The 9,215-nt window shown below is 39.4% G+C and overlaps 1 long non-coding RNA gene across 1 annotated transcript; it reads left to right on the top strand.

The window, feature by feature from the left end:
• Positions 1-1,776: 1,776 nt before the first annotated feature.
• LOC127553365 (uncharacterized) lies at positions 1,777-6,524 on the top strand. The gene is made up of 3 exons (XR_007951731.1): positions 1,777-1,976; positions 5,711-5,796; positions 6,393-6,524. It is a non-coding gene; the product is annotated as an uncharacterized LOC127553365 (long non-coding RNA).
• The last annotated feature ends 2,691 nt before the right edge of the window (positions 6,525-9,215 follow it).

Genomic DNA, 9,215 nt, shown 5'->3' with positions numbered 1-9,215 from the left:
CGTGGGCTCCCTCTCTCCATGGCCTCCAACACCGCGGCGGCGGCGTTAACAAAAGCCTAAGCATGTGGAGGTGTGGAGCAGGAAGGCGGGAGGGCGGGAAGGGGCGGGCGGAGGTGCCCCCTGCGGGATGCACCGCCCCCCAACCCCCACGCTCTACTCGTTTGGCCCCGGCGCGCCTCTCCCGCCCACCCTGGCACGCACAAAGTTTGGGGGGCCTTGGCGCCTCCCCCTCCCGCCGCCGCCGCCGGCCCGACGCCCTCACCGGCTCGGGACGGGCCCAGCGGCGCGGGCGCTTCCCGCGGCCTGAAGGGCTGCCCCATGTGCTACCGTCGTCGCCGCTTTGTTCTGCAGGCGCTTTAACTACACACCAACCCCCACACGCGCGTCCGCCCCTCGGCCCGGGCCTGGAATAGGAAAAACTTTCCTAGTCCAAGAACCCTTTCCCCCCGCACCCCGCCTTTTGATTCACTCACCCCCGAAAGCTATGGAAGGGCAAAACGGAGCGAAATCTGCCCTCTCCCACCCCTCCCCTCAAAGTGGGGCCATTGTGTGAGCCGCGCTTCTGCCCGCCCGCCCTGGATGTGTCCGGGGAGGGGGGAGGGGAAACGAGAGAGGGGGTGGGGTGAGGCTCCCGTCCGGAGCGGCTGGATGGGGGGGCGGCACGACTCCCTATAGCACCCTAGGAGCAAGCGGCGCACACGCTTTTTCAAATCTCCCTCATCCCCTCCTTCCTCCCTCCCTCCCTCCCGTCTGCCCGCCCGACCCGCGTGCAAGTGAGTGAGTGGAGGAAGAGTCCCGGCTGCCATGCGCCTGCCTCCCTACACCTCCCGGCGCCAAGCCCCAAGAAACAACTGCAGCTCCGAAGCAAGCACCGCGTGTGCGACCGGGCTGGAGAATCCCTCTCTCGCGCAAAGCTTCCCGTCCGCGCGACTACTCCCCGCGCGCACCTCCTTCCCAAACCACCACGCTGCGCCCTCCCGCCCAGCCCCGCCGCCGCCGCCACCATGCTGCCGCCGCCGTTCCTCCGGGGAAGCCCGCCTCCCTCCTCCCCGCGCGGCGCAGCACGGCCCGGGACCCCCCTTCTCCCCTCCCCTCCGCTCCTCTCCCCGCCCCGCGCCGCCTCCCGCCGGGACGGAGGGAAAACCTCACACAACAGGTTTCATGTCAATAAGAAACGCGTAGTAAAGACACTCACCAGTAAGGAGGAGCCGCTGCCGCCACCATCTTCACTCCACGCTCTCTCTTGCCCCCGCCTCTCACTCACCCCCCCCTTCTTCCCTCCGCCCCACCCCCCACCTCCGCCTTACTACAAGCGGCGGCTCTGGGCCCAGGGGCGGCAGCAGCGAGCGGCTACCCCCGTCCCAAAGGTGGGGAGTTTAGGGTGGGGGAACCAGAGTCGCCGCTGCTCCGTGAAGGGAAGCGGGCGCCCGCGCCCCCCACCCCCTCCCCGCGGGGCTCCTTCCAGCTCGTGCTCCTCCTCTCGGGCTCGGGCGGTGTGAAGTGGCGCGAAGCTTCAGCTCGGGCCGGGAGAGTCGACGGAGAAGCCTGGCGCTCGAGGGGACCATGTGGGTGAATGAAGGGCGGCGGCTCCCGCCTCAACGTAAATATGGACAAGCCCCACTCCCTCATTAGCATAAAAAACAAAGTACTTCCGAGCTGCCCGCCCGCCCGCCAATCACGGGCTGTCTCCGCCTTCTTTGCAATTCATCTCTCCCCGCAGCCAACCCAAGGAAAGCCCGAGTGAGCTGCTACCTTCGCCACCCATCCAAACCTCCGCCCCCTAACTCCCAACTCCCCAGCACGGGAGGCACACCCCGCCCCTCCTCGCGCTAACGTCCGCCTCCGCCCACGCCGCCCGGTGGGTCCTCTTTCTAGCCGGGGCAGCGGCGCGCGGAAACCCCTTTGCACTACATTCACTCCTTCCCTGACTCCCCACGCGCTCAGCCCTTCCCCGAGCCTCGGCCCGTGGCCCCACAGTAAGTCCCTGCTCGGAGTTACACCGTTCGCATTACGAGCCACATGCACGCTCTTCGCCTTGCACAAACACACACGCACACTCAAGCAGCACCTCGTGTCCGGAGGAGGGAAGCACACAGCCTGTCCTGGTCACAGTGGGACTCTGTAGCGCTCGTGGCTGTTTATTGTTACTGCTGCTCACTGCTCACACGAGTTCAACTATCTTGGCGGTGGTCTTAGGGATCGTTTGGGGGGGGGGGGGGGGGAGGGTGAAGGAGGAAAGGGCTAATTCAGGGCAATCTAAGGTTTAAGATAAAGTTTGCTGAGTGATTATGACATATCTAAAAGTTATATTCGTTCACAGCAAGATTTTTGCTTGCGGACAGAAAACTTAAAATGAGACTTTTGCATTCATGTTCGAGACGTTGACCCAGTTCACTCATCCCTCTATTGACCACACACCTGAAGTTAGATTTTAAGACCAGAGCACACTTTCTTCCCTATTTTTTTAAAAAAGACTTTTGCAAACGGCCCTTAACAACTGCCACAGTAGGCTCTCCAGTAGGAATTGTGAAAGTCAAAAAAGAACTTTGCACACTGCATAACTGACTCAAACTGAGGATCCCAGAGAGTTCTCTTCCCTACAAACACCAAACACTTGTTCAGTGGTGTTTCCAGGTATAATTTATCTTAAAAAAAAAAAAAATCAGGGCTTATAATTTTTGCTATAAATAATTTTATAGTAGTTTCACCTAAATATATGTCTAGAATGTTCTGTGGCTATAACACTCAATTCCTGATTTTCTACACTAAATACCAGTGGTAAAAGCTTATTGATGGAAGCCGAAAATGTGGTCTTCATGTACAAGAATTTGAAATTGAAACCCTGACATCACGTTACCTCCTTGCTCTTTTTCCACATTCTTCTGCTCTCCCTCCCACTCCTTTGTTGACTTCACTGAGGAATAAGTTGTGAAATACAGGATACTGGTTCCATCCTCACCTCCTGTGTCATCTCCCATCTAATGCTTACCATGCTGATCACATCCAACAAGTTAAAAGGCCTTTTAAAGCTTTATGAGATTTGATAGCTACTTAAGAAGCTTGAGAGAGGGAACTAAGTTAAGTAAAAATGTATTTTAAAACTTTTTTTTTTGCAATGGTTAGGAGCCCAATCTGTCAATTCTTCCTTTTCCCCTCAATACTCCTTTGTACTTTAAATTAGAAATACTGTGGTTGTGAACAAAAAATGAGCATCATAGGTTCCAAATCATGGGAAAATCCCCATGTTCATACAGGTTTCTCAGAAGAAAAAAAAATAGTAAGAATTTGTGTAACAGAAAAGTTATAGTCTGAATCTTCTTATGGTTTCTTATACATATTTACATCTTTCATAAATGTATGTAAACATTTAATATGTCAATATGCAATAATCATCTTTGCTGGTAGTTTTAATCATAATTTGCTGATTTTAATTCATTTTCTACTTTACACATAGCAGAACATTTGCAGTTACTTTTGTGACTTCAAAAAGAAACATAAAAGAGTTTTTAATTCTCATATAGCATTATCTTTTAAATCAAATCGGGTATTAAAAACATTTTTACACCTAAAATTATTAAAATGCCATACTTTGTTTTTAGCAAAAAAGCATTTCTTATTATTTCCATTTATGTGTCATGGTATTCTAAGCAGTGAAAATGGACACCCTTCTATAAAATTTATCATTTCAAAAGGCTATTTTTAGCAATCTAATGATGTCTGGGTCAAAATTCTCTTTATGACAAATAACCATATTATGTGGTAAAAATTTAATAGATTTTTAAAACTACCATCTTATAATTTTTACAGTAATTCGAGCCTGGGAGAGTGCCTTGTGTATTTCATATACAAATGCTTAGTGGGAAATTCCAGAAAGTTTCAAAATGAATAATTTGAATTTTATTTTATGGTTTTTGCACACACTTCCCCTCAAACATAATTCTCAGTAAAAATTTATAAACTTATTACTATTAAAACAGGTAGGACAACAAAAAGCTGCCAGGTTTCCAACGGGTTAATTTCTGCACCATTAAGTTTGGGACTTAAGCAATTATTTCTCATTTTCCCTGAAGTCAATGGAAAGTCATCCCCCTCACTTTCTAGGACAACAGCACAGTCTAGTTTCTAAATCAAACTGGTAAAGACTTTGTAATTCAGATTCTGGTATTCAGAAAATTATGTTGATCTGCTAATAAGTCTATAAACTGTCACTAGAAAATATGAAGTTAGAGTTTTCTGAAAAACAAAAATAGCACCAAATAAGTTTTCACTAGGTGTTTTTAGCCCTATATAAAAGAACAATCAATACAGCACCCATTATTTTCTGCCCCTTTATCTACACAATCCCAAATATCCATGTGAAAAGAATTTTTGAACCATCTCCTAAATGCTTCCAAATATCTGGATTTTTTGAAATTACATAGACTAAACTGCTTCATTAGCTAAATTTTTTTCACATTTTATATGAATGTATGGAGACACTTAGAAGGACACATACACTGTATTAAGAATTAAGGAAGTCCTGAGTAACATTCTTACTGTTATTTCACATAATATTTAAGGATGGCTTCTACTGATTTAACTGAATTGAATTTCTGAAAGGTGGGGGAAAGCCCTAAATGGCTTTATTTTATAGCTTTATTATAAGACTCCGAAAAATTAATGAAGTGGCAACTGCATCCCATATCAAAGCTGTAAAAACTAGGAGTAATGGCAATATCTGAGATCATTAAAATATTTCAGTGTCATATTATAAGCAAATATATTCTTTTAATGGCCACATACAGTTACTCTGTTAGTCTACTATACTAATTAGTTATGTTTCATACTTTACAATTTTATACTTTTAGCATAGGTACCAATAACTATTTTTGGTAGTGGTAATTTTAAAATATCTTTAGATAAATGAGAATAAATTTCAAATATCACTTAGATTTAGAATACTAGCTGCTTAAAAATAAAATTTTGGAAAGAATAATCATTTATATAATTTTAAAACTTAATTGGTGGTTTTACTTATATGTGTTTATATCTAAGGATATATATTGAAATCAATTTTGGTAAATATTTGTGTTGTATGTAAGAGATTAATATCAGAGGTAAATTTAAACATCTTCAAGACATTCTATCTCACAAATATTCAAACATGTATTATACACATACACACAAATATACATATGTAAAGGAAACTGTGAGAATTACATATTCAGTTTTATTGATGAAAGTCCTTTGTAATAATGTATATATTTTCAGCATATAATATCAGTGAAACAAGAAAAATTATCTTATTTATTGATTTCCTGTCATATATTTTGACTAAATATGTAATACATTCAGAATTTCTTTTGGAAGGCTTAGAGAGATTAAACTACAATTGGTCTAAATACCAGAAACTATATTTATGCAAAAGTTTGCCCTATCTTTGCATTCTGATTGGACATAAAAAAAGTTCAGTATATTTCAGTATGATATATAGAATTTTTAAAAAGAAAAGATTTTTAAATAAGAAAAGAAATGTGCTCTTAGAATTTTAAACTCCTATTTTCTTAAATTCTTAATAGAAATCTGCATATATAATTACATGAAGTAAATTTTTGATAGGTAATTTAAAATCATGACAAAATCTAAAAAGGACCAAGGAAGATTAGATTACCAAATACTAGGACTGTTAGCTGATTTATCTGTCACTTACCTGACTGTTTCCCAAATCTAGGTCTCATTAATAAGTCTTTCAAAGATTTTTCACTTCTGCTTCATCTGTACTTCAACTCCATTGCTTCAGCTACATTTTCATCTAAGGTAAAAAAAAATGCTGATTTACCTTTAGCATTAGACTTATTCATTTAACTAAGAGACAGAACTTATATAAGATTTGTATTGGTATTTTCTCCATAAATAGTGCTGCTTACTATAAAAAACTCAAGTTTGCCGTTACTTTATTTTCAAATCTCTAGATTTTTAACATCATTTAAATTTTTTTCTAATCTGTCATTTAGTATAGTATAAAGTCTAAAATCCAACATTCTATTTATGTAAAAATTTGGGGAAAGGTTTTATTTTTCTTTTTTAAGTTTATTTTGCTTAGATGAAATTAAAAAAAAAAAAAACTATAACTTTTTAGTTCCATGAGGCCTTTTTCAAAGAATAAAGTATTTCATATCTTTATATCTTCAAAATTTTTGAAGATATCTGCTTAGATAAGTTGATGTTCTTCTAAAAATACATAATTAATATGTCAACTGAAGTAGTTGTGTATATCAAAAGAATATTTTAAAGTAAGATGTTTTATAGGCATAATTTTATTCCAGATGTCAAAGTTAAGTTCCCTTGTTCTTGCTAACTTTGTGCTCACACTAGAGTTCCAAAGAAACTGAAGCATATTATGTTTTCTTCAGGTAGAACCAGAACCGAATTTGAGGAAATGTTGACAGAAGCTTTTCTGAATTTAAGGTACCTCCTCTGCAAAATAGGAATAATAAGACCACATAGCTCATAGTAATGTTGACAGAATTAAACAAAAATTTATAAAGTGCCCTGTGTATGGATATGTGTCTCTATATGGATGTACATATATGCATGTATTCTAGAAATACAATAAATATTATTATTATCGTCCCTAGTTTATAAATGGCAAATACCTTCTTAGCCATAAGCAAATCTCTGAGCCCCCTTTGTCCTTATTTTTAAAACAAAAAGGTGCCATAAAATGGGTTCTAGATCCATTCAGTTCTAAATTCAGGATTCTATCAATGACTATGTTATTTTTTACATTTTGGGATGTTCCCACGAGCAAACTCAACAATATTCCAGTGGGTGCCAACATAGCCACTCATTTCCAAATGTACTATTTATAGAGAAGATTCTCTATAACAAAATGTTCACTATACATTCTCTATAACATAAAAAGGCTAGCTGTTACCCAATGATTTATTTTTTTGAATTCTCTAAATCTGCACTATAGTACTCCTGTGACTTTAGTGGAAAATTCTAGATACTTATTCAAAAACACAAGAGATATGATTTTTCTGGGCACATCCACTGGTGTGAAGTTTTAGATTTTTCTGCAACAACCTCAACTTTTGTATTCTGTAATTAATAACATTCGAGTTTGAACTGCTAAGGTATCCTATACTTTATGACCATATTTTTAATGTTTCATATTTTATTTATTCTTATGCTGCTCATACTAAAAAGAGAAAGGATTTTCTCACATTTTGACTTAAGATAAAATAATAAGCATTAGTCGGCCCATTAAAATGGTACAGGAAAAGAAAGCAGAATGTATAGCCAGGGAACCTTTGTTTGAATTCTGTCTGATCATAAGCTGACCACTTACTTAACTCTTTTGAAATTTAATATTCTTTTCTGTAAAATTATAGGATTGCATCTAGATGACATTTATAGGACCAGATGTCAAATCTTAATTGAACCATGTGTCTTTCATATTTTAAAATGCTGCTTCTAATGGTGATCATTATAGAAAGCGCATGTCATTCAAAATACTTATATCTGCTCAGAAATCCTTTCTACACTGCCAATATGCAATTTCTATACTATTTTCATTTGTCCAGTGGAAAGCATTAAAGGGGTTAGACTGTATCTTATCTATAAAGAGGAATGAACTATACCCAGTCATAAGCAAAAGATTCAGAATCAGAAAATCTAATACTGGAATTCTGGTCAATCTAGAAACTTCTCATAAGGCAAAAATTTATATTGACATGAATAGCCACAAATCTATAAATAAAAGCAGGTAAATTAACTGTAAGGAAGAAGTGACTGGGCAAAATCAGTTTCTGAGACAGTTTTTTAGTTATATGTGTGATCACCATTTTTATTTATTTCCTAATAAATTTTTATTTCATCAAATATTTTCCAGTTGCATTTAAAATTTGACATTCACTTTTTAATAATTTTGAGTTTCAAATTATCTTTCTCCTCTGCCATCCTATCCCTTGAGAAGGTAAATAGTATGATATTGATTGTGCATGGATTTCCATTTTTAGATTGTTTCTCTACTTGTGGTTGTAACTCTTCACTGGACCATCTTCCCTTGCTGTCTCACTCTATCTTTTTTCAGTTAATTCCCCAGAGCTCCCTTTTTTGCCGCCACATTATCGCTCATTATCCACCCCATCCTACTTATAATATAGACTTCTATATTGTAGGACAAAAATTGGTGATTTTTTAAAAAATTGAATCATCTCATTTCATCATCATCATTTTATAATGTCACAGACTAAGAGCTGAAAGTGACTCTTATTTGAGTTAACTATATGAGTTGGGCAGTTATGATTATATTCATTTTACAGATGAGTAAAGTGAGGTCTCATAGCTAAGTGTGAGCAAGGCAGAACATAGCCACAGTTCTGATTTCAAGTCTGATTCTCTTTCCATTGTAAAACAATGCCCTTTAAGGACATAAAGGACAATTTTTTTTTTTCACTTAACAAGTTTAGGAAAACTAGAATTGAATGTATAATGTGGTCTAAAGGTCTGTCCTTAAATTTCTCCCACAGTTTCAAAGATAAAAAATTGTTTCACAGAGTTCAGTTGAAAGTCCAAAATATATTGTGGAAATGGTATCAATAGTAAATTAGGTCTCAAAAAAAAATTAACAGACCAACAGGCCTAAAGTACAGTGGTTCGAGTTATAATAGATATGAGAAATATTATTAAGGTGAAATCAAGAGGCATAGGAAACCAAATTTTTCTCTTTAAGTTTCTCTTACTACATAGGCTCACTTAAGAAGCTAGTGATTCAAATATTTAGTATTTAAGTATGTTGCCATAGAACTCAAAAGAGTATTTTAAAGGGCTGTGATAGATGCTAGATAAGCATATATATTGTATTAGAACAATAAACTTTGGGAGTTTTCAGTATATATTCTGCTTTGATTGTAATATTCAAATGTTCAGTCTGACCAGTAAGAGAAACCCACTTTGATTTTTCCTGCTCTACCCGATCTCCATCCTTTCACTGGTCATGGACTCTCCCCAGTTCATTTAGCTGACTGATTTACTGTTGTTCTAATAAAGAAATTTCACATACATGGCGTGAACTAGATTAACATATATGTAAAGCACAATTTAAAAATAGTAAGTGTGTGTTGTCAGCGTCACTAGGATAATTTTAAGGACCTAGCTTCTCAACAACCCAGAAAAGTTGCTCAGATAAAATTGTAGATAATTGTTATTGCATCATGATCTAGAAAAGA

This window comes from Antechinus flavipes, chromosome 3 (assembly GCF_016432865.1).
Source record: "Antechinus flavipes isolate AdamAnt ecotype Samford, QLD, Australia chromosome 3, AdamAnt_v2, whole genome shotgun sequence".
Lineage (NCBI taxonomy): Eukaryota > Metazoa > Chordata > Mammalia > Dasyuromorphia > Dasyuridae > Antechinus > Antechinus flavipes.
Note: the sequence above shows the minus strand (reverse complement) of the source record. Positions and strands in the feature narration are given on the sequence as shown.